Here is a 24,541-nt window from a genome sequence, read left to right on the forward strand (position 1 = left end):
TATACTTATGAAGGGCTGTTTTGTGACCCAGTGTGTGATCTATCTTGGAGATTGTTCCATGTGCACTCAAGAAGAAATTATATTCTGTTGCTTTGGGATGCAGAGTTCTAAATATATCTGTCAAGTCCATATGAGCCAATGTATCATTGAGGGCCCTTGTTTCTTTATTGATCGTGTGTCTAGATGATCTATGCATTGATGTAAGTGAAGTATTAAAGTCCCCTGCAATTACCACATTCTTATCAATAAAATTGCTTATGTTGGTGATTAATTGTTTTATATATTTGGGGGCTCCCATATTTGGCGCATAGACATTTATAATTGTGAGCTCTTCCTGATGGATAGACCCTGTAATTATTATATAATGCCCTTCTTCATCTCTTGTCGCAGCCTTTAATTTAAAGTCTAGTTTGTCTGATAGAAGTATGGCTACTCCAGCTTTCTTTTGACTTCAAGTAGCACGATAGTTCTCCATCCCCTCACTTTCAATCTGAAGGTGTCCTCACTTCTAAAATGAGTCTCTTGTAGATAGCAGGTAGATGTTTTTTTTTTTTTTTAATCCATTCTGATACCCTATGTCTTTTGGTTGGAGCATTTAATCCATTTACATTCAGTGTTATTATTGAAAGATATGAATTTAGAGTCATTGTGATGTCCATAGGTTTCATGCTTATAGTGATGTCTCTGGTACTTTGTGGTCCTTGCAACATTTCAGTCACAGAATCCCCCTTAGGATCTCTCGTAGGGCTGGTTTAGTGGTGATGAATTCCTTCAGTTTTTGCTTGTTTGGGAAGACCTTTATCTCTCCTATTCTGAATGACAGACTTGCTGCGTAGTTTTTTCTGTTCATCACATGGAAGATTTCCTGCCATTACTTTCTGGCCTGCCAAGTTTCAGTAGATAGGTCTGCCACTAGTCTTATTGGTCTCCCTTTATAAGTTAGCCTTTTTATCCCTAGCTGCTTTCAGAATTTTCTCTTTATCCTTGTATTTTGTCAGTTTCACTATGAAATGTCGTGCAGATCGATTCAAGTTACATCTGAAGGGAGTTTTCTGTGCCTCTTGGATTTCAATGCCCTTTCCTTCCCCAGATCAGGGAAGTTCTCAGCTATGATTTGTTCAAGTACACAAAGCCCCTATCTCTCTTCCTCTTCTGGAATTCCTATCATACAGATATTGTTGCATTTAATTGCATCACTTAGTTCTCTAATTCTCCCCTCATACTCCTGGATTTTTTTATGTCTCTTTTTCTCAGCTCCTCTTTTTCCATAATTTTATCTTCTAATTAACCTATTCTCTCCTCTGCCTCTTCAATCCGTGCTATGGCCACCTCCATTTTATTTTGCACCTCATTTATATCATTTTTTAGTTCCTCATGACTATTTCTTAGTCCCTTAATCTCTGTAGCAATAGATTCTCTGCTATCCTCTATGCTATTTTCAAGCCCAGCGATTAATTTTAGGACTATTATTCTAAATTCTTGTTTCGTTATATTGCTTAAATTGTTTTTGATCAATTTGTTAGCTGTTGCTACTTTCTGGAGTTTCTTTTGAGGAGGCTTCTTCTGTGTTGTCATTTTGGGTAGTCCCTGGGGTGGCTCCAAAGTGCAGGGCACTTCCCCTGTGCTGTCTGGAGTACCTTGTGTTGGTGGGCCCAGCCGCAGTCAGACCTGATGTCTGTCCCCAGCCCACCTGGGGCCATAGGCAGACTGGTGTGTACCTTATCTTCCCCTCTCCCAGGGACATGACTCACTGTGGAGTGGTGTGGCCCCTGCCTGGGCTACTTGCACACTGCCAGGCTTGTGGTGCTGCTTTGATGGGATCTGGCATATTAGCCGGAGTGGATCCACAAGGTGCACAGGGGTGGGAGGGGCAGGCTCAGCTCGCTTTGCTGTCGGTGGTCCCCTGGGGGAGGGGCCCTGCAACACCAGGAGGGAGGCACCTCTTCCGTGGGCCTCTTGTCTATGCTTGGCACCGGAGAGCCCATTCTGCTAGTCTTCTGGCGGTTTTATGTGTTATTTAGACAGATGTGGGTGGAATCTAAGTGATCAGCAGGACGAGGTGCGCCCAGCGTCCTCCTACGCCACCATCTTCCCAGTAATTATTTTAATAAACTACTCTTTGTTCCACTATCAACTGTTGAAACAACTTCTTCTTCTTCTTCTTCTTCTTCTTCTTCTTCTTCTTCTTCTGTTTGTTTTTTAAATCAACTGTTAGAACTTGTAGTCACTGTATTTAGCAAGTAGTCCCAGAGAAACTTCTGTGATAGAGGTAGCTTTCTCACTTGGGGAGTGAGGATTTTAATTATATATGGTCTTCCTCAGACAAAAGAGTATACTGGTTAAAGTCTCTGGCTCTCAGTCACACATCTACTGCATGTTCTGTTCAAAATGTTTCTCTTTGAGTTTTAAACTTTTCACTTGTAAAATGGAGACAATATTACTAGTGCCTAATTCAAAAATTGCCAGGAATATTAAATGGGATATTCTACATAAACATTTCATATTGTGTCTGGTTCATATTAAATGCCAATAAATTTTGTTATTTTTATTGTCGTTATGTCTTTTTTTGGTGAATGCTGGATAACATAATGCCTGTAAAAATCATTTTTATATTATTAATTTCTGTTAAATGTTGATTATTATTTTATTACTATCCAGATTCCAAAAAATATCAGCAAATCAGTTTAGGGTGGTGATTTCTACTTACAATGTCTGACAAAGATAATAAGGCTAGTCATTATGTAGATCAGGAAACAAAGAAACATCTCTTCCATTGTTTGGATGTGGTTGGAAACTCTCAGGTAACTGTATAGTGTGACATAATTTATTTATGAAATAATGACATGGTGAATGTCTTGGCTACCTTTTACCTCAGCCCCAACTCTTAAAAGAGGACACATATTTGGGATTTTCTTGCTTGAAAGAGGAGTAATCATATCAAGCAAGGTTGCCCTGATAGAAGATTCCAAAAATTACTACAAGATAGCCACATCAAAAATAGAATCAGACATTGATAAGGGGTAGACTGTAAGAGTTAACTCAAATCAAAGAGCTCAGCTAAGAAAACCTAAGACAGTTAGATGCCAACATGTGGTAGACACAGATACGGGCTACCCAGTTCCTGCTTCAACAAAGGACTCAATGCCCACCAGCAGGCAGTACCATCTGCTCATGGCCTTCTGCTGTCAGTGCCTTCACATCAACCTCAAATGCAGAGTCAGCTCCTCCAGAGTCATGTCCTCGGTGGCAGCCCAGCATAGTTACTGAGTCAGGTAGGGATATAAAGGTTAAAATCTTTTTATACTTAGATTCTGCCTTCTGCCTTTCAATAGTATGTATCATCTGAAAATTAAATCACTTTCCATCAAAACTACTCTAAATTTTGTAAAAAATTTAGGATGCAGAATTTGCTATACATTTGCATCAGGTTTACAGCAGACATTTAGTATATTCTGAGTTAGGTTATTCACTTGTTAAGTATCCATGCACATGCAAAACATTTTGGTTTATAGTTCTTAACCTTGTCCCATAAACACAGTGGGAGACTTCATAGAACACAAAAAGTTAATTCCATGATGGAATTGTCAGACAGGATGAATGACACTATTGTACCTTGTAGTATGATATATGGGAGGTTTAGGAATATTTGCAATACCCAAATTGTCACATGAACAATGGATGAACACATGAATGAATGAACGAACATAATATTTAGTTGCTGACTAATTGATCCATGACAAATAATTATAAAGATACAAAAAATATATATTTTTCCAGAGGGCTTTTTCTCCATTTTTTTCACCTCTGGATTTTGAGATAGGGTTTTAGGGTAATAAAATCAACCCTTTGCTTTATCTAAACAGACATTTCTTGTCCTCTTTTTCATTACTTAAATTTTTGATTTCTAAGTGCTTCCATGCTTTCCAGTCTTTAAAAATTTTGATTACTAAAATCATCTAAGTATTTTCTTTCCTGAATTTGGACACATGATCAAATTATTGTTATTCTATAAGATCTCCTAATGATGTCTGATTCATTTTAGTGACAAATGCTTTCTAATTTTCAAACTTACTCAGAGATATTATGCATGGATAAGCACCAAAGCAACTTTATTTTATTGCTCTTATTTGAATTCCTTTTATTTTCCCCTACCTCCTAGGGCTCCTCATAGTCTCTGCTTTTAGCATAATCACGGAAGACAGTAGATCTTTTTTATCTATTGTCTAAAATAGTTTTCCCACTGTTCCATATGTATTGATTCTCATGCTTCTAAAATCTCTTTTAGAAATCAATATTATGACCTTGACATATTCTTAATTTGAGTATTAAAAATACATTCCTTACTTAAGTTTCATTTCCTTTGACTTGGTTTTCTTTATTGAACTGAAAGTTATGAAAAGAAAAAGTAAAACTTTTACTCTGAGATATTTTTCTTGATGAGTTTTCATTATTCTTTTTCAAATCATTGGCACAAAGATTATGGTAAAATCTGGCCTTTATGTTACCTAGTATGTAACCTATTTTGGGTTGACAGTACACCTTTTAAAATCTCAAATTACATATATATGTATGTAAATTAATATATATAGTTAATTATGTAAGTTATATGTAAATTATATAAATTACATACATACATACATATACACATACATATATAATCTTTCTGCTCTACCATTGCCTGTACATACATTTCTGGTTGTTCATTCTTACGCTGCCTTACTCCCAGTCACATAGTGTTCTTGCCAACAAGACATATTTTTGGAACGTCTCCTCTGTTTTTCTCAATCTTTCACTCATTCACTTTAAATATTATTTCAAATTTTTCTTCCACTATTGCATTTTTTAAAAAGTTTTATTTCTTTGAGAGACAGATAGTGATCAGGGGAGTGGCAGAGAGAAAGAGAGAGAGAATCCCAAGCAGGCTCAAGTGCTGTCGGTGCAGAGTCCAACTCGGGACTCAATCCCACAACCGTGAGATCATGACCTAAGAGAAAATCAAGAGTCCTATGCTTAACTCACTCACTCAAGTGCCCCCACTATTGCATTTATCATGATTAACCATTTCTCTCTCTTTCTAACTTCTGCATTGTATTTAAATCTAATTCCCACTAGAACATTTTGAATATATTCATGTTCTCCATTTGCTTTAATATTTTTTCCATGTATTTTCCTCTGCTTGTAATAAAAATTCCCCCTTTTCTGGTAGAAAATTAAACATCATCTCTTACAAGAAGTTTTTCTGTTTCCATTGCATAGAATTAATTATTTGATTTCATGCCACTAGAAGACTGTTTTATATGTATCTTGCATAATAGAGATCATTCTAAATGCTATTTAATATTTCAGTATTAAGTAATTGCTAGTTTCTTAGTGAGGGATAAATATATATCTAAGTAATCATTGAAATTAAAGACTTTCCTTCACCATTCTTCACTATAAACTCTAGGAAAGTAGTTGGAGTTAAGTTATTCACTTAAAATATGAGCTGTAACCATCTTGAGCTATTTTATTATAACTTCCAAAGACTAGTAAATTATCCACAAAATAGTAGTGTTCAATAAATGTTTGTTGAATTTATTTTGTCAAATAAAATTCATATGTCATCAGTCACTAGAAACTGGTTATAGAAAAAGTTATTAAAATCAATAGGTAAAATTTATGAACACATTCTAAATGACTAGATCCTAAGAAAATTATAAAACTGAGATGAGAATTAGAACAATTTACTTAAACAAAAAGAAATATTTTAATCAGCCATAATACACTTATTTTCTGTTTCTGTGTGTGCATGTGTGTGTGTGTGTTAGTGTCTATGTTTTGTTCCATTGTTTCCTGTTTCCTGTTTTCCTGTGGATTATTTGAACTCTGTTTAGTAACAATTTTGGTTTATCTATATTTTTCAAATTTTATTTTATTGTGGTAAGAATACTGAACTTGTGATAATATCATTTTAACAAAATTTTAGTTGTACAGTACATTATTTTTAACTATAGGTATAATGTACCATCTAGAGCTTATTCATTTTGCTGAGCTGAAACTTTATGCTCATTGTTGGGTCTCTCATTTTCCCATTCTCCCAGCCCCTGACAATTATGATTCAACCCTTTGATTCTGTGAATTTGTCTATTTTAAACACCTTTGTCAAAAAAGTGGAGTCATGTAGCATTTGTCTTTCTATGCCTGGCTTATTTCACTTAGTATATAATATCTTCCAGGTGCATCCATATTGTCACATGTGCAGAATTTCCTTCTTCGTAAGTCTGAATAGCATTCCACTGTATATATGCACCACATATTCTTTATTTGTATAACTTTTGATAGACATGTAAATTATTGCCACGTTTTTATCTTGCTTATTGTGAGTAGTTCTCCAATAAATATGGGAGTACTAATATTTCATTGATACCCTGACTTCATTTATTTTAGATATATAACCAGAAGCAGGATTGCTGGATCATATGGCAATACTAATTTCAGTTTTTTGAGTAGCCTCCATTCCATACTGTTTTCCAAAGCAGATTCATCATTCTACATTTTTTACCAACAGAGTGTATGAGTTTTAATTTCCCCACATTCTTGCCAACACTTATCAGATCTTTGTTATACTTGTCGATAGTTACTTGGACAGATGTGAGTGATGTCATGTCTCATTGTGTTTCTGATTTGTATTTCTCTGATGATTAGTGATGCTGAGCATCTTTTCATAGCCCTGTTGGCCATTTGTGTGTTTTCTTTAAAGGAATGCCTATTGAAAGTCATTGACCCACTTTTAAATATATATATATATATATATATATATATATATATGTACACACACATATATAGGTAGATAGATATAGATATAGATAGATAGATATAATAGAAATATAAATTATAAATACAAATATATTTTATATAATAAAATATATATAATATATTTTGCTATCGAGTTCCTTATATATTTTGGACATTAATCCCTTATCAGATATATGGTTTACAAACATGGCCTCCCATTCCATAGGTTACCTTTTCACTTTGCTGATTTTACTGGCAGCAGTTTTTAGTTTGGTGTAATTTAACTTGGTTTTTTTTTTGGCACCTGATTTATCCATATTTATTGTTATTATATGTTATTCTATAAGTTTTTAGTGGTTGCTCCCTGTTGGTAAATATTTTCTGTAAAGGATCATATAGTATATAGTGTAAGCTGTGTGAGACATATGGTCACTTAGTCAAGTCTGCAAGAGTAGCAAAATAAATAGCCATAAACAATACATAAATGAGTGGACATAGTTATGTATTGGTCTAAATTTATGTTCAAAAACAGATGGAGGATGTGTTTTAGTCCAAGGGTAGTAGTTTGCTAAACACTGCCACTTTGGGGATCACAATCTATATATGTAACATTACCATCTACTAATATCAATATTTACCAATTTTAAGGGACAGTCCATATCTTAATGCATTTTAGTCCCATATATTCTCTATTTTATAATATAGTTTTATTAATGATTATGTCTACATATTTTGAGGTGACATTTGGTAATTTTTGCTTTCAACTATAAAACAATTTATTTATTTATTTTTATTTAAATCCAGCCAACATATAGTGTAGCATTGATTTCAGCAGTGGAATTTAGTGATTAATCACTTCCATATAACATCCAGTGCTCATCCCAACAAGTGCTCTCCTTAATGCCCATCACTCATTTATTCTATCCTCCCCCCACCCAACACCCCTCTAGCAACCCTCAGCTTGTTCTCTCTATTCAAAAGTCTCTTATGGTTTTCCTCCCTCTCTTTTTACCTTCTTTTTCTTCCTTTCCCCTATTTTCATCTGTTTTGTTTCTTAAATTCCACATAGGATATGTATCATGTATCACATATGATATATATCTTTCTCTGGCTGACTTATTTTGCTTAGCATAATACACTCTAGTTACATTCATGTTGTTGCAAATGGCAAGATTTCATTTTTTTGGTTGCTGAGTAACATTCCATTGCATATATATACCACCTCTTCTTTATCCATTCATCAGTCAATGGGCATTTGGGCTCTTTCCATAATGTGGCTATTGTTGATAATGCTGCTATAAACATTGGAGTGCCTGTGCCCCTTTGAATCAGCATTTTTGTATCCTTTGGATAAATACCTAGTAGTGCAATTGCTGGGTCATAGGTAGTTGTATTTTTAATTTTTTAAACTCACCAGGAGATATCATGTTGTAAATGAGAGTTTAAAGTGGTGAGAATCAATATGTATGGAACAAGGGGAAGACTATTTCAGAAAATAGATTAAAAAAAAAAAAAACTGTCTTTACTTATTATGTTGAAAGCAAAGACCAAGGGGAGTCATAAGAAGTAGAAAACAAAAGAATTCAAATAATAACAATAAAATAAAATTACTTTTGTTATTGTCCTAAATGGTTTATGAGGCTCTTTTCATTTTCTTTCTGCTCTTCAGATGTAGTAATATCTGTTAATCTATCTCTAAATTCCCAATTATTTCCTCTGTCAACTCCATTCTGCTATTGAGTTCATTCCAGTGAACTCCAAATAATTTGATCATTATTTTTTTTAGTTCTAAATATTCATTATTTTTCTTTTGTATTTTATTTTATTCCTGATACTTATCATTTTTCCATTTGTTTTAATAGTGTTTGTAATTATTTGTTAGAACATTTTTATGACAGATGGTTTACAATTTTGTTGGCTAATTCTGATATCTGTCATATCAGGAATGGCACCTTTTTTTAATGTTTACTTGTTTTTGAGAGAGAGAGCTTACAAGGCATGGAGGGGCAGAGAGAGAAATGGACAGAGGTTCTGAAGCAGGCTCTGTGCTAATAGCACACAGCTTTGACTCGGGGCTGAACCCACAAACTGTAAGATCATGACCTTAGACTAAGTCAGACACTTAACCAACTTAGCCACCCAGGTACCCCAGTAGAGGCACCTATTGATTGCCTCGCAGACTTTGAGTCTGGAGTTCTCTCTTGTCCAGCAAGAGAGTGGATGCAGAATTGAATACGAGAGAGGCTAATATCCGGGAGGAGACAAAAACCCTGAGTAAGGGCCTTGATTCATATTTATTAGGATCAGAGGCTTACAAAAATGATGCATGTGCAGAAAGAGACAAACACTGATTATTAACTCATGCATGTGAGAGAAAGGGGGTTTTGAAAGTATGTGGTGTTAGGGGTTAGGGTCAATACAAATCAAAGTCCCAGCACTGAGCAGAAGGCCCTTTACTGCAGGCATCAGGCACTGTGTCTGTCTATCCTAACTTTTCTAGGGGCTAAGACAGGTACAGCATGCTACCTCAGGGTTAACAAGGCATTTTTCTCACTAATTAGCTCAGGGTGCTTTCACCTGTAGCACCTTCCTGCTCTATGCTTTGTTTTACTTAATGATAAATCCTGGGCTCTTTCACTCTGCTGGGTTGGCTTTCCACCTCTGGCTGTGCCTCTACCTGTTCTTGGACGTTTTCCTCCTGTGGAAGCGGCTTTCTGCTCTGTACTTTGTTCTATGCTGAGCACTTTCGCCCTGTGGCAGCTTTCAGTCCAAAGCCTTGATAACCCATTGGTGCAAGCTCAGAGAAATCTTAAATTTATTCACCGCAATTGTCTTTTTTCATGAGAGTTTAGATTTTCCTGATTCTTGGAAGTGATGAATAATTTCAGATTGTATCCTGGGCATTTGAGTATTATGTGGAGAGTGTCTGGTTTCTTTTAATAATCTCTATTTTTTTTCAGGCATGCAATATATAAGAGTTCAGAATATGCATCCTGACCAACTTTGTGGGATGAGGTTGAAATATCAGCTTTATTTTCAAAGCCTTTGCAATATCATTCTGTTCTGTCCCACTTACGTGCTACCTAGAGGCCAATCTAGAACCCAAGTTGTATTCCACACCAGAATTCAGTTATCAAACCTTTTACTATTTTGTATTTGGTTGGTTTCATGTATGAACTGCTCTGTGGTCTGGCCACCCCTTCATACACAGAATTAAAATATCCTTCTCTCTAATTCCATCCTTTTCCTTGCTCTTTTGTTGGGAAAAAGGCATAAGTTCCCTCATTTTTTTGGGGGGGGAGAGACTGGTAGACAGAGCTCTGTTCTCCATGTCAGTAGCTTTGATATCTGCTGGGGAGAGAGAGGAGGCTGCCTCATTATCGCAGGGTGTGAATACATGACTGGCCTCTTCTCCCAATGTGTGTGTGGTGTGAGGAGTGATGCTCCCAACTTGTTGCAGGGTAGAGATGAAAGGTAAGTCTCCATCCATAGTCACTGTGGTCAGGGGGTCACATCCCTTTATTGTTTCAGGGCAAGGATAGAAGACAGCTCTCTTCAGTCTGTACTTCAGAGGAAGGAAAAGTGGTGCAAAATTTTTATTATAGTGTTCACCTGGAGTAAGGCATGCATGGTCAAAATTTTTCTCCTCTGCTTAACCACTATTAGCTTGTGCTTTATCTAGAGAGATTAGGCTTTACTTCTTTGTTTGTTTGTTTTTTTGTCTGTGTCCATTGATGTTTCTGAGTAGTGGACTTCCCCAGCCTACGAAACAGAATATACATGACCCCCCCCCCCCAAAAAAAAAAAAGTGTAGAAAATTACTGCTGGTTTGTTACTCAGGTCTGTGTTTCATAGTGACTACATCCTCTTTTCTCTGTCTTTTGGAATCATTACTCAATTGCTCTATGAATTTGCTCCAGGAAGTTTTAGTTAGGGAAGGATGGGAAAAATGGAATGTTATGGAATGTGCTTACTCTGCTTTTTCCAGAATGAGAACCAGAAGGTTAGTTTTTATATTTACAAGAATAAGTTTAATTTCAAGGTATAAGCCCAACAAAAAGAGGTTGACATGAGAGAGGGGAATGAGGTGATATAAAGTGTGAATACAGATGTATATTTGAGAAATTTAACCATTATAAGATGTAAAGAGATAAGATGGTAGCAGAGGAATACATAAGTTCATGGAAGAACTTTTTTTCTTCCCAGAAGAGTCAACATGAGCAAATTTAAATAATTATGGGAATTAGGCACAATGGAATAAGAAGCAAAACCCAGACAGGGAAGGAGATTTTGAAAAAAAAAAAAAAAAAAAAAAAAAAGTCACGCCTTTTATTTTGTTTTAACAGAAGAACAGAGAAAAATATAACTGTCTTTATAATTAAGTATATTTGGCTATAAGCACTTAATTGAGATATATAGCTCCTTTCAGGTTAGGAGAATAAATTTGAACATTTAAAAATATAGAAAGGACTTTAAATACCTTACTTAGAGAACTGGAGAAAGAGAGCTGACTAGGGAAATCAAAGCTGTATAAATTCGGAAATATTTTCAAATGATTGGTTGATGTAATGGCACATGGAATCCAAAAAGAATAAAAAGGAATTGATGACAGAGAATGGCCAATTGGCTGAAATTAGATAAATAGAGGGATCCAAATGTTAGAGGTCTCTATGGGATTAAAAAGCAGGTATAAGCAATGTAAATGCATCAGAGGTTCAGTAGGACAGGGATTTTAATCATAATGACATAGTTAAATTTATGAATTTATGGATTTGTCATCTCTGAACAACAACAAGATGTACAGTTTGGTCACAGGAGTAAGCGACCAAATTGGAATGGAGTGGGATAATGAGGTAGAAACCAATAACCAAGAGTGTAAGATGTTAAGTAATTTTGTGAATATACTTTTATTCAGGATGGTACCAGAAATTGGGATAGAAAAACTGTGATTTTGATTTCAACAACCTCGGTTGGGAGAGGGGAGAGAATGGAGGTAGGCATTCAGATTAAGTGTTAGCAGTGAAGGAGTTTAAAAAGCAGTAGTACTGAAAATAATGGCCTCTAAAAACAAAGTGTTAAATAAGTAATTTTATGAAAATGAAGTTGACTAGGAAATAATAAGGTTTCCAGATTAATGTGATTTGGGGCTATCAGAAAATAAGTAGCTTTGGGGCCTGGGTGGCTCAGTCGGTTGAGCGTCTGACTTCAGCTCAGGTCATGATCTCATGGTTTGTGAGTTCAAGCTCCATGTCAGGCTCTGTGCTGACCACTCAGAGCCTGGAGCCTGATTCAGATTCTGTATCCCTCTCTCGCTGTGCCCCTCCCTCACTATGCTCCATCTCCCCCTCTCTCTCAAGAATAAATAAAACATTTAAAAAATTTACAAAAAAGAAAATAAGTAACTTCGATGGATGCCTTCAGGGAAGAAGGAGTCTTCAAAGAAGTCCCTGAAGATTCAGGATGCTTGTGAAATACAGGTGGTCAGAGTTGTGGTTCAAACAGAGCCCGCAGAGCCAGACAGCGTGAGCTCAGTCCTGGCTACCTGTGTGACCTTGGGCAAGTTACTTAACTTAATGACTTCCAGGTTAGTCATCTGTGAAATGAAGGTATGCTAGTGTCCATCCTAGATGACTAAACCAGCTAATGCATGTGTGTCTGTTATAAAGCAACTGTTGTCTCTCAGCTTTAAAGCTACATTTCTGGGGTACCTGGGTGGCTCAGTGAGTTAAGCGTCTGACTCTTGATTTTGGCTCAGGTCCTCAAGGGGTTGTGAGTTCGAGCTCTACGTCAGGCTTAGTGCTGCAGTGCAGAGCCTGCTCGGGAGTCTATCTTTCTCCATCTCTCTCTCTCTGCCCCTCCCTCACAGGCAAGTGCACGCCCTTGCGCACTCTTCCTCAAAATAAATAAATAAGCAAACAAACAAAAAATAACCCTTCTATGTTCTGCAGCAGCGATTGGTTCTGGTAGGAGCTATGATTTCAGTTTGCAGATATTTTTGGTCACTCCTATAATCCAGCTCAGAGCACCCATCAGAGATATGGGCACCAGCGGCTGGGGCCTCTCTCTTACAAGTATGATGCCCGTCTCTGTGCGATTAGCTCTAATACCCAGAGGGGACACTTTCACCCAGGCAACAAACTCCCTACAGAGGTCTGCATCCCTGTTTTGCTGGTTCCCATCTCCAAGCTCTAAATTCTAAAAGTCCTAAAATTCTGCTTTGTTTCCCTAAACCTTGGGTTGGAACTGCATTCTGTGATACCTCTGTATTGCCCTTTGGTCTTTTAATTTCTTCAGTGCTCGTTAAACAATTATTTGTCTTCAACTATTTCTATTAAAATAGCAGTGTGATTTATGTCCTCCTGATTGCATGTTTATTGACTGTACATAGAAAATATTTGGCAGAGAAACTTCTTAAACATGCCATCTATGATTTTGTTTCTGTTACAGCAAAAAGATTTAGGCATCCTGGGAGATATAGGTGGTCGGGTTAAGGAAAAGATGGTGAGGGTCAGCATGGGAATATGCACATAGGTAGGTATAATATACCACCAAGGGTGTTACCTCTTATATGTTGCCACTAAGAATATTGGGATGAGAGAAGAGATACATTTTCTTGTACCCATAACTAATTAATTAATTTAGTTTCTTACAGACTTAGCTTATTTCTGAGCAAAAGGGATGGTGCAGGAAGACGATATTAGTTGTCAGGGACCTGGCATCTTGGTACTGAGGACATCTCCAGCTATGGCCTAAGGAAGGAACTTATGGAGATGAGACACAAGAGTTATATAAGTGAGGATGTCAATACTGGTGAAGACACAGTATAATCTAAAGAGGTGAATACAGTGGAAAATGCCTTGTTAAATTGCTGTATTACATACGTCATTAAATGCCCAACTGTATTAGGGAGATGAAACAATCACCACATTCATAATGCAAACTACAAACATATTAGGTAAACTACATTAGTTATGAGAGATCAGACTTAACTAAAGATCTTTTCTGTGCTTCATTCAAATAAAAAGTGGATTATATAAATTCGTTTCATACTTTATGGGTATTTTAATTTTTATGAGATCAAGGCAGTCAGAAGTAGAACATCCAATCTTTAACTCTGAGTAATAAAGTGGTCTTCATTCATGAGGTAAAATAAGGGGGCACTGAAAAGGAAACAACTGCATTACAAAAGGATTACCAAAGCACGAATAGAGTATAAGTCATCCTTGATGGGAAAAGCAAATTGTACAAAGACAAATGTCTAAATAGTAAAGAGTGAAAGACTGGTTTCTCATGATGTATATTTTAAAAGCAAATGAGCATGTTTTATTTATTTTTTTAACATTTATTCATTTTTGAGAGACAAATCCTGAGTGGGGGAGGGGCAGAGAGAGAGAGGGAAGGAGACACAGAATCTGAAGTAGGCTCCAGGCTCGGAGCTGTCAGCACAGAGCCCAGTGCAGGGCTCAGACTCACGAACTGTGAGATCATGACCTGAGTTGAAGTCAGACATTTAACCGACTGAGCCAACCAGACACCCTGCAAATGAACACGTTTTAAAATTTATACAGTGACTTGTGAAACCTTAAAGGCCATCTAAAGAGACTCATGTTATTAAACTAAAGTCTTCTGACTCTCACAGATTTCCAAAATACCTTTTCTAATATTAATGAATATGAGGAATTTTATCAGGAAGAATAGAATCACAAAGACATGGATAAGTATCATCATGAGGACTAGCTAAAGGCAGTAGCGGCTTGCCATTTTCTCTCAAGGCAACTCAAAGTTCTTTAAATAACTTTTGGTAAAAATATATACAGGGGAGCCTCGGTGACTCAGTCGGTTAAGCGTCCAACTTTGCCAAGGGTCATGATCTCACAGTTTGTGGGTTCAAGGCCCACATTGGGCTCTGTGCTGACAGCTCAGAGCCTGGAGCTTGCTTCAGTTTCTGTGTTTTCTTTTCTCTCTCTCTACCCCTCGCCCACTTGTGCTCTCTCTCTCTCCCTCTCAAAAAAAATAAATGAAATAAATAAACATTTAAATAAAAAATATATAAAGTTATGCATTTATTAAATGGCATAAGATATGTGGGAAAGTGCACTGTTTTTTACTCCTCTTCCTTTAAGATTAAAGAAATTATATATCCCTGCTCATTGTGATGTGACTTACACTACCTTCCTATGAAAGGAGTGTACTTCTCAGTGATAACAGGGAAGATAAATGAAATGTAATCATATGTGACAATATGGTGATTCTTAGCAGAAATTTTAAGAGCCATACTTTATTTCTCCAACTTTCTTTTTATTATTCCTTATGAAAAGAGTTTGTTATATGTGGGGGGTTCTTCTTCAGTTTGGATCCTGGAATGAGGGCAATAGAGGAGAGCCAGACAATCAGAGATACAGATGACATACACTATGAGGAAGATATAATCCCTTGGGGTGTCTGGGTTGCTCAGCCAGTTAAGGTTAGCACCCAACTCTTATTTTCAGCTCAGGTCATGATCTCAGGGTGGTGAGATCCAGCTCCCTGCTGGGCTCCAAAATGAGGGTGTAGCCTGCTTGGGATTCTCTCTCTCTTCTCTCTTTCTCTTTGTCCCTTCCCAACATGCACTCTCTCTCACTCTCTCTCAAAGTAATTAAATAAACATTCAAAAAATTTAACATTCCCTCCTCATGAATTGACATATTACATTGTTTATCTACTGTTTAAAAACCAGCTTTATCAAGTTATGATCTACATACTGTACTTTATACCACACATTTTATCTATTTAAATTTTAAAATTCATTTTTTAGTATATTTACATGTATGTGCAACCATCAGCATAGTCAATTTTAGAATATTTCATCACCTTCAAAAGAAGCACAGTACCCTTTAGTTATGCCTCCCCTGTCCCATCATCTGGGGGATATAGAGATAGTTTTATTTCTCCCTTTCCCATATGGATGCTTTTTAAAATTTTTCATGCTGAATTTTCCTAGCTAGAATGGCTAGTTTAATGTTAATAAAAATGGTGAGACCAGACATCTTTATCTTGTTATTAATCATATGAAGAAAGGATCAAGTCTTTCACCATTAAGATGTTACCTGTGAGTTTTCCATAGATGTTCTCTATCAAGTTGAGCATGTTCCCTTCTGTGACTAATTTTTTGAGCATTTTTATCATAAAAGGATGTTGGTTTTTATAAAAAAATGTTCTGTGCCTAATAAGATAGTCATGTAATTTTTGTTTTTAATTATTTTGATATACTATATTACATTCATTGATTTTCAGCTATTAACTAACCTAGCATCCCTGGGACTGATCACTTGGAAATGGTATATAGTTTATTTTATGTGTTGATAGGTTTATTTTGCTATTGTTTTGGATTTTGTGTCTGTGTTTATAAAATATATTTAAAAATATATTGCAAAAATCTCTACAATTTATTCATCGTGCATAACTAAAACTTTATACTCAATGAACAGCAACTCCCCATTAACCCCTTCTTCCAGCTTCTGACAACCATCACTCTACTCTCTGTTTCTATGAGTTTGACTCTTTTAGGTACTTCATATAAGAGGAATAATGCAACATTTATCCTTTTATGACTGGCTTATGTTCTTAATATAATATATTCCAGACATTCATATTGTCATTTATGGCAGAATTTCCTTCTTTTAAAAGGTTGGATAATATGCCATTGCACTTTATTCACTTGTCAATGTACATTTAGGTTGTTTCCATATCTTGGCTATTGTGAATAGTGCAATGAATACAGTAGTGCATATATCTTTTCTAGATCCTGATTTCAATTAATTTGAATAAATAACTAAGAGTGGCATTGATAGATCATATAATATCGACCTCAATGGGCCCTGGACCTGGGGCAGCGAAGAAACTGAGAAAAAGAGAGGACAGTATAAGGAGGCACAGGGGGCCCCGGGCCAACAGCTTGAGGCACCGAGGTTTATTGTACATCTTCTATACATTTTCAGGAAAAACAGATCAGCAATGATTAACAACAGGAGCTTAGCAAAGCATGTCAACAATGTATATCTGATTCAGCTATCATACATATCTTGCCTATGAGAGCGGTCTTGCAGATACATATGTTCCGATAAGAATCTTTACGATAGAAGCAAAGACAAAGAAGGGAGTGAATGCACTGTGCTATATAAAGCTGGCTTCCTTTAAGCAAAACATTCCTATTTGCATACTAAAGAACAGACCACATTTCCCAAGGGCAATTCACTCAAGTCCTTTCAGGTTATTTTTAACCTTACAATCTCCAGTTTTCTCAGAGATCTTGGAGCCTTAATGAATATGCCCCTATGGACATTGTGGTGTCATCTGTTTCCCACAATATAAGAGTTAATTTCTCATTATTTGAGGAACCTCTAGACTATTTTTCATAGTGGCTGCACCATTCTACGTTTCTACCTTCAGTGTACAAGATTTCTAATTTCTCTGTATCCTTGCCAACTCTTGTCTTTTAATTTTTTTTAATAATAGCCATTCTGAAAGATATGAGGTTATATCCATTGTAGTTTTAATTTGCATTTTCATGACGATTAGTGATGTGGAATATTTTTCATATACCTGTTGACAATTTCTATGTGTTCTTTCCATAAAAGTCTACTCAAGTTCTTAGCCCATTTTAAAAATTTTGTTTGCTGTTGAGTTCCTTATATATTTTGATTATTAACCCCTTATCAAATAAATAATTCATGAATATTTTCTCCCATTCTGTTGGTTGCCATTTCACTATGTCAATTTTTCCTTTGCTATATAGAAGCTTTTTAGTTTAATGTATTTTCACTTGACTATTTTGCTTTTGTTGCTTGTGCTTTTGGTGTCATATCCAAGAAATCATTGCCAAGACAAATGTCCTCAAGCTTTTCCTTATGTTTAAATGTTTAATACATTTTGAGTTGATTTTTGTGCATGATGTAAGATGAAAGTCTAATTTCATTCTTTTGTGTGTATCTAGCAATGTTTGTTGACGAGACTATCTTTTCCCCACTGCATATTCATAATGCTCTTGTTGAAGACTGATAAACTGCATATGTTTGACTTAATTCTGGGCTTTCAGTTTGGTCCCATTATTCTATGTGCCTGTTTAAAGCCAGGACTGTACTGTTTTATGACCATAGCTTTGTAATATATTTTGAAATCAGGAAGTGTGATACGTCCTGCTTTGTTCTTCATTCTCAAGATTGCTTTGGCTATTTGAGGTCTTTGTGGTTCCATATGAATTTTGGAATTATTTTTTCCAAGTGTGCAATGTTTACATACCTTTTCCTGGCATTTTCCTTTAGCCAGTGTGCTCACATATACAGAGATCTTGTCTGTCTGATTAGCATTGTTTTCTCAGTACTAAGAATAGTGATAGAAAAATATTGTGTTTCTCAAGAAATATGTCCTGAATACGAGGAAGAGAAGCAAGAAAAGGAAGAAAGAAGGAAGAGAGAGAGAGGATCAATGTACAGAAGGTCTCTGTTTAGTCTCAGTGGTGAAGATGGTGAGATGCTGTTGCTGCCGCTGCTGCTGCTGAGAGCAGTGGTGACGATGGCAAACAACAGTGATGATTAAATCAACTTGGAAAATGCTTATGGCCCTTAAAAAGATCTAGGGATGGTTATATATTCTAGAATGACAAATCACAAATTTAGCAATCATGTCACACATGGTTTGTTATTCATTCATGTGTTAAACTAATGTTTCTTTAACACAGGGCATATGCTAGGTTCAGGTGATCAGAGCTAAAACTATATGTTAACTATATGCTATTATTATTATTATTATTATTATTATTATTATTATTGTCAAGTTAGCTAACATACAGTGTAGTCTTGGCTTCAGGAGTTGATTCCCATGATTCACCACTTACATATGATAGTGCTCATCGCAACAAATGCCCTCCTCAATGCCCATTACCCATTTTTACAACTCCCCAACCCCTCACCCCCATCAACCCTCAGTTTGTTCTCTGTATTTAAGACTCTCTTATGATTTGCTTCTCTCTCAGTTTGTATCTTATTTTTCCTTCCCTTCACCTATGGTCATGAGTTAAGCTTCTCAAATTCCACATATTAGTGAAATCATGTAATATCTGTCTCTCTGACTGACTTATTTTGCTTAGCATAATACCCTCCCGTTTCAACCATGTTGTTGCAAATGGCAGAATTTTATTCTTTTTCATCACCGAGTAGTATTCCATTGTGTACATATATCACATCTTCTTTATCCATTCATCAGTTGGTGGACATTTGGGCTCTTTCCATAATGTGGCTATTGTTGAGAGTGCTGCTCTAAACATTGGGGTGCCTGTGCCCCTTTGAATCAACACTCCTGTGTTTGCTTTGGATAAATTCCTAGTACTGCGATTGCGAGATCACAGGGTAATTCTATTTTTAATTTTTTGAGGAACCTCCACGCTGTTTTCCAGAGTGGCTGCACCAGTTTACATTGCCTCCAGCAGTGCAAGAAGGTTCTCCTTTCTCCACATCCTTGCCAACATCTGTTGTTTCCTGAGTTGTTTGTTTTAGCCACTCTGAATGGTGTGAAGTGGTATGTCAATGTGGTTTTGAATTGTATTTCCCTGATGATGAGTGATGTCGGGCATCTTTTCATGTGTCTGTTTGCCATCTGCATGTCTTCTTTGTAACATTGTCTATTCATGTATTCTGCTCATTTCTCCTCTGGAACATTTGTTTTTTGAGTGTTGAGCTTGATAAATTCTTAATAGATTTTTTATACTAAGCCTTTGTGTCATTTGCAAATATTTTCTCCCATTCTGTTGATTGCCATTTAGTTCTGTTGTTTCCTTTGCTTTGCAGAAGCTTTTTATCTTGATGATGTCCAAATAGTTAATTTTTGCTTTTATTTCCCTTGCCTTCATAGACAGGCCAAGTAAGCTGCTGCAGCTGAGGTCACAGGGGTTGCTGCCTGTTTTCTCCTGTAGCATTTTGACGATTTCCTGTGTCACATTTAGGTCTTTCATCCATTTTGAGTTTATTATTGTGTATGGTGTAAGCAAATGGTCTAGTTTCAATCTTCTGTATGTTGCTGTCCAGTTCTCCTAGCATCGTTTGCTAAAAGAGGCTTTTTTCCATTGGATACTCTTTCCTGCTTTGTCAAAGATTAATTGCCCATATATTTGCGGGTCCATTTCTGGGTTCTCTATTCTATTCCATTCGTCTGTGTGTCTGTTTCTGTGCCAATACCATACTGTCTTGATGATTACAGCTTTGTAATACAGTCTAAAGTCTGGGATTGTGAGGTTTCCAGCTTTGGTTTTCTTTTTCAACATTACTTTGGCTATTTGGGGTCTTTTGTGGTTCCATACAAATATTAGGATTATTTGTTTCAGCCCTGTGAAGAATGCTGGTGCTATTTTGATTGGGATTGCATTGAATGTGTAGATTGCTTTTGGTAGTATCAATATTTTGGCAATATTTGTTCTTCCAATCCATGAGCGTGGAATGTTTTTCCATTTCTTTGTGTCTTCTTCAATTTCTTTCATAAGCTTTTCATAATTTTCAGCATACAGATATTTTACCTCTTTAGTTAGATTTCTTCCTATGTATTGTGTGGTTCTTAGTGCAATTGTAAATGGGATCGATTCCTTGATATCTCTTTCTGTTGTTTAATTATTGATGTATAGAAATGCAACCGATTTCTGTACATTGATTTTATATCCTGTGACTTTACTGAATTCATGGATCAGCTAGCTCTAGCAGTTTTTTGGTGGAGTCTTTCAGGTTTTCCATGTAGGATACCATGTCATCTGCAAAGAGTGGAAGTTTGACTTCTTCTTTGCCAATTTGGATGCTTTATTTTGTTTTGCTGTCTTACTGTTGAGACTAGGACTTCCAACACTATGTTAAACGACAGTCGTGGGAGTGGATATCCCTGTTGTGTTCCTGATCTCGGGGAAATCTCCACTTTTCCCCATTGAAGATGACATTAGCTGTGGGCCTTTCATAATATGGCCTTTATGATGTTAAGTCTATCCCAGATTTTTTGAGGGTTTTTATTAAGATAGGATGCTGTAAATATCAAATGCTTTTTCTGCCTCTATTGATAGGATCCTATAGTTTTTATCCTATCTTAATTAATGTGATGTATCACATTGATTGATATTAGAATATTGAACCAGCTTTGCAGACCAGGAATGAATCCCACTTGATCATGGTGAATAATTCTTTTAATATACAATTGAATTCAATTTGCAGGTATCTTATTGAGAAATTTTGCATCCATGTTCATCAGGGATATTGGCCTGTAATTCTCCTTTTTATTGGGTTCTTTATCTGGTTTGGGAATTAAGGTAATGCTGGCTTCATAGAATGAATCTGGAAGCTTTCTTTTTGTTTCTATTTTTTGGAACAGCTTGAGAAGAATAGTAATTATCTCTGCTTTCAATGTCTGGTAGAATTCCCCTGGGAAGCCATCTGGCCCAGGACTCTTATTTGTTGGGAGATTTTTGATAACTGATTCAATTTCTTCACTGGAGTCGGTCTGTTCAAATTTTCAAATTTTCTATTTCTTCCCATTTGAGTTTTGATAGTGTGTGACTGTCTAGGAATTTGTCCATTTCTTCCAGATTGTACAGTTTGCATACAATTTTTTCATAGTATTCTCTAATAGCTGTTTGTATTTCTTTGATGTTGGTTGTGATCGCTCCTCTTTCATTTGTGATTTTATCTATTTCCATCCTCCCTTTTCTTTTTGAGAAGTCTGGCTAGGGGTTTATAAATTTTGTTTATTTATTCAAAAAAACAGCTCTTAGATTCATTCATCTGTTCTACTCCTTTTTGTTTGTGGTTTTTTGTTTTTTTTTTTTTTTTTTTTTTGATTCTGTATTGTTTATTTTTCCTCTAATCTTTATTATTTCTCTTCTGGAGAAATATTTTCCTTTAGGACTGCCTTTGCTGAATCCCATAGGGTTTGGACTGTGGTATTTTCATTTTAATTTGCTTCCATATACTTTTAAATTTCTTCTTTAATATCTTGCTTGACCCATTCATTCTTTAGTGGGATGTTTTTTAACCTCCATGTATTTGGGGGGCTTTCCAAATTTTTTTCTTGTGGTTGATTTCAAGTTTCATAGCATTGTGATTTGAAAATATGCATGGTATCATCTCACTCCTTTCATATTTGTTGAGGGCTGTTTTGTGACTTAGTATGTGATCTATTTTGGAAAATGTTCCATGTGCACTCAAGAAGAATGTGTATTCTGCTGCTTTTGGATGAAAAGTTTTGAATATATGTCTTAAGTCTATCTGGTCCAATGTGTCATTCAGAGCTGTTGCTTCCTTATTGATTTTCTGTCTATATAAGCTGTCCATTGTGGTAAGTGGAGTATTAAAGTCCCCTACAATCACGGTATTATTATCTAAACATTTATTTATGTTTGTGATTAATTCATTTATATATTTGGGGTCTTCCACATCAGGGGCATAAACATTTATACTTGTTAGCTCTTCTTGATGGATAGATCCCTTAGTTGTGATATAATGCCCTTCTTCATCTCCTGTTAAAGTATTTGTTTTAAAATCTAGTTTGTCTGATATAAGTATGGCTACTCCAGGTTTTTTTTTCTCCTTTCAATGACATGATAGATGGTTCTCCATACCCTCACTTTCAATCTGCAGGTGTCCTCAGGTCTAAAATGATTCTCTTGTAGGCAGTATATAGATGGATATTGTTTTTTTTTTTTTAATCCATTCTGATACCCTATATCTTTTGATTGGGGCATTTAGTCCATTTACCTTCAGAGTGATTACTGGAAGGCATGGATTTAGTGTCATTTTGTTATCTGTAGGTTTCATGCTTGTAGTGATGTCTCTGATTCTTTGTAATTTTTGCTGCATTCCACTCACAGAGTCCCCCTTAGGATCTCCTGTAGGGCTGGTTTAGTGGTCATGAACTCCTTTAGGTTTTGTTTATCTGGGAAAGCCTTTATCCCTCCTTGTATTCTGAATTACAGCCTTCTGGATAAAGGATTCTTGCCTGCATATGTTTCCTATTCAGCACATTGAATATTTCCTGCCACTCCATGCTGGCCTGCTAAGTTTCAGTAAGCATGCCCACTACTACCCTTATGTGTCTACTTTTGTAGGTTAAGACCTGTTCATTCCTTACTCCTTTCAGAATTACCTGTTTATCTTTGTATTTTTCCAGTTTCACTATGATGTGTTGACCTGTTTTTGTTGGTTATGAAGGGCGTTCTCTGTGCCTCTGGGAATTGGATGCCTGTTTCCTTCCCCAGATTAGGGCAGTTCTCAGCTATAATTTGTTCACATAAACCATCTGCTCCTTTCTCTGTCTTTTCTTCCTCTGAAACTCCTATGATACAGATATTATTTTGTTTCATTGAATCACTGAGGTCTCTATTTCTCCTCTCATGGCCTAGCAATTTCTCTCCCTCTTTTTTCAGCTTCATAATTTTTCATAATTTTACCTTCTGTTTCACCTATTCTCTCCTCTGTTTCTTCCATCTTCATTGTTACTGCATCTAATTTATTTGACATCTCATTTATAGCATTTCTTAATTATGACTATTTCTTACCTGCAGCAATAGATTCTCTGCTGTCTTCTATGCTTTATTCAAGCCCAGCTATTAGTCTTATGACTCTATTCTAAATTCTCATTCAGATCTATTGTTTATATATGTTTTTGAGCAAGTCTCTGGCTGTCATTTCTTCCTGGAATTTCTTGCACTCTGATACTGCGTATTTGGCTGCTCTTTCCCACTGGTCAGTCTTCTACAAAGCTCCTCCTTGCTCATCTTGGTGGAGTGTTTGAACCTTCAACCAGGTGTGCTTTGATTTGTTCATTGAAGTAACCCTGGGGGGAAAAAAAAGGAAATGCCGGGGGAAGACTGCTCCTATGAAAAGAGAAAAATGAAAGGGGTGAAAAATAGCAAGCAGAGACTCAAAGCAACTATAAGTCTTCATCCAGAGAGAGAAAGGAAAATAAAAGAGAAGGAGATTAGAAAAAGTGTAAAAAAAATACAGAAAAAAATGTATGATTACAGAGACAAACAGAGCAGAGAATGAAAGAAAAAAAGAAAAAATATATATATAATAAGAATTGACCAAAAATCAAATCAGAAACTATGAGCCTGATTCCAAAGCAATAAAAGAAAAGAGAAAAAAGAAAAGGGTACAAAGAAAAAGAAGAGAAAAGAGAAGAGAAGGAAAGGAAAGAGAAAAGAAAGAAGAGAGAGAAAAAAGAAAAGAGCAACAGACTAACATAGAAAACCACAGGATAGTTGTTGGTGCCTGGGACTGGTGGCTGTGCTGGTCTGGAAGAGAGGCCATCTGGTTCACTCATTGTCTGTAGTGCTCCGATAGATAGGCAGTCACCAGGCACAGGGGGGCGAGGTTTAGTGTAAGTGGTCCTGCCTCCACGAGGGACTACTGTCCTGTTCCCTGAAGCCCCACTGTGTTGGTTTGGGGGAGAAAAATGGTGACACTCCAATCTCTCCTCCCCTCCCCCAGGTGTCTCAAACACTGATGTTCTGGCAGCCCTCACAGAGTAGCACGGGCTTGGGTAATGCCTTGCTCCATGGTCTCCTACGCCTTCTACGTGCTCAACTAAGATTCAAAACCTAATGTCTTAAAGGATCTATCACCACAAGGACCGGTTCTGGGGTAGCACCACCCTGCCCTGCTGATAAGGCAGTGCCTGCAGGGTCTTTTGTCCTGGGGGGGGGGGGGCAGTATTCCCTCTTCCCACAGTACTCAAGGGAGGGGATTGCTCTCTCCCAGGGCAC

The sequence above is a fragment of the Panthera leo genome, chromosome F2 (genome assembly GCF_018350215.1).
Source record: "Panthera leo isolate Ple1 chromosome F2, P.leo_Ple1_pat1.1, whole genome shotgun sequence".
Classification (NCBI taxonomy): domain Eukaryota; kingdom Metazoa; phylum Chordata; class Mammalia; order Carnivora; family Felidae; genus Panthera; species Panthera leo.